The sequence below is a fragment of the Pongo pygmaeus genome, chromosome Y, assembly GCF_028885625.2.
Source record: "Pongo pygmaeus isolate AG05252 chromosome Y, NHGRI_mPonPyg2-v2.0_pri, whole genome shotgun sequence".
Taxonomy (NCBI): domain Eukaryota; kingdom Metazoa; phylum Chordata; class Mammalia; order Primates; family Hominidae; genus Pongo; species Pongo pygmaeus.
In genome coordinates, this window is record NC_072397.2 from 48,008,870 (window position 1) to 48,011,271 (window position 2,402).

The window sequence follows — 2,402 nt, forward strand, 5'->3', positions numbered from 1 at the left end:
ATGAATAGAACATGTAACTAGTTCATGCAAATCTAATAGAATTTGTTAAAATCAGTCACATCCAATACATCTGAAGTATTCTTGTATAAAACACAACGTGAAGAAAAGAAGACTTTATCAGTGTTTAAGAAAGTGGGTTTGTTCATAGATCATCTGGCAAGTTACCATTAAAAGTGTTTCCTGTGACATAAGGAAATGCAATATTATTTTTCTTGAACCCTTTTAGTGCAAGTCTTTCCACTCAATAAAATAGCAGAGGATCTGAAACTGAGAAAATATACTTGATTACAAAGAGCTTGTGAAACTTAATACTTTTTTTTGTTTTTGCATTATCGGAGGCTTTTACTGAACTTACAACCAATTTGCCCCCTCAGTATGCAGTTTACATGTGAGGGATGCTTCTCTGTACAGGAGCCGGTACTGTCTTCAATCCTATGCGTACGGATGTCTAACACAGGCAAACAGTTTACTCCACATTTTGTAGTAATAAAATCTTCCTATTATCAAAAAGCGGTAACCAGTCCCTGTAGACTGAAGGGACTCAAGTCACAGGATGGGGATTTCCTTCTCATGGTTTTTATTTTGATGTCTGAAGTCTTGATGCAGCATTCTGAGCAGGGTGTTCTGGACCTGTTGTGCCCAAGGGACTGATAAAGGAAAAAGGTCTATTTATTCTTTGTGATTTGACGCACAGATGAAAAACCTAACACACAATAACGGAAGTTGGTCGTTAATAAATCACACCCTAGTCTTTCAGAGCTTCCGTAAGCAGACGACATCTTCAGTTTTCTAGCTCTTGTAGTTTTAACACTGCAATATCAATGATACATATGTCCAGAATCAGCTAAAAAGAGCGTCACATTCTTTTTCTCTTAGTTTATCTATTTTTCACTGTCTCTTGTTCCCGAGTGTATCTGAATGATTACCTTCCGGCATTATCTGTTATTTCTCGTTGGCGTGCTTTCGATTGTCTCCGTGTTTGAGGGCTAGTTGGGTGGCTGTAGCAGGCAGTTTGAGGAGTGCAGATGAGATTGGGCGCATCTTTCAAGGGACCCTGAGCAAAGCTAAAGGGGTGCGACTCATTCACGTCGAAGGCTGCCCCTCGTATCCTGCCCTCCTTGAGGGCCTGTGCTGAGGCTTTCTCATCCACCAGGCCACCACGGGCTGTGTTCACAAGGAATGCTCCCTGCCTCATCTGCTTTATGGTGAAGTCATTGATGAGGTGGTGTTTATGTTCGTTGAGACTGCAGTGCAAGGAGACGCAGTCGCTCTGATACAGCAAATTCTGCATGGTGTAGACCCTCTGCACGCCCAGGGACTGCGCGATCCCATCCTGCAAGTAGGGGTAATAAAATATGAAGCTGAATCCAAAGTCTGTGGCTGTGGCTGTGGCTGGAACTGCAAAAGCCTGCTGCGTACGACCCTAGCCGATGAGGCCCAGCGTCTTCCCACGAATGAGGGCCACTCCCGAGGCCACCTCGCAGGTCTGCTCCATGCTCTGAACTCGCTTGCCTACCCACAGTGCCTGGAACAGCCATGTGTTCCTCCGGTACATGTTGAGGATGTGGCAGATGGTGGAGTCGGCTGTCTCTTCCACGGCTGCGGACGGGATGTTTCACGTAGCAATTCCTAGCTCACCAGCAGCCTTGATGTACACGTTGTCATAGCCACAGCCCACCTGCACGATCACTCTCAAAGCCTTGAAATTTGCCAGATCCTCCCTGTTGAGGTGATGGTGTGGTACGTCATGGTCCCCACGGCTCCGTTTAGAACTTTCTCGTCGATCTCCTGCGTGGACTGCATCACAGAAGGCCACGGTGGCCAGGTCCTTCCGCATGGGCATGTCCACAGTGCAGTCATGGCCGACCAGCAATGCCGCCAGTGAGTGGGGGCTTAGGGGGTCTTTCATGATCTGGCGGCGAATTCCTTCACTATTCTGTCCAGTCGCTGTCTCTTGACTTAGCGCTTATCCACAAGGGCCATTCTTTACAGAACTTTGCAACTCTCAGATCAAAAGGCAAAGCAGTCCTCTAAGACCTTAGGGGAACTCGCAGGAGTCTGTGTGCATGATGCCACTAAGAACCCAATATAAATTTGTCCACAAACTCTATAGTTCACACGATGGGCTGTCCTTCTTTTTAAGAGAATATAGCTTCATTGGTTCAAAACCATTTAAGGTGATGAAACCCATTTGCTTGCAACTCAGCCACCACCGATCAGTCAATCAACGAATCTCACCACGACCCCAGGTCTGGAGCTCCTGGAGTCCGCGACTGCTGGGGGTGGAGGCGGCTTCGGCCTGGTGCAGCCAGGTCCTTGCTCCTGCTCTGAGCCTTGGGCGTGGGTTGGGGGTCCACCGGGTGTCCCACATGGTGTCGAGTCTCCTCCCTTGCAGGGGCCCT

The 2,402-nt window shown here is 47.7% G+C and overlaps 1 pseudogene; it reads right to left on the bottom strand.

Annotated features, from left to right (window-relative positions):
* Window positions 1-332: 332 nt before the first annotated feature.
* Window positions 333-1,983, bottom strand: LOC129025892 (C-terminal-binding protein 2-like; annotated as a pseudogene).
* Between the last annotated feature and the right edge of the window lie 419 nt (window positions 1,984-2,402).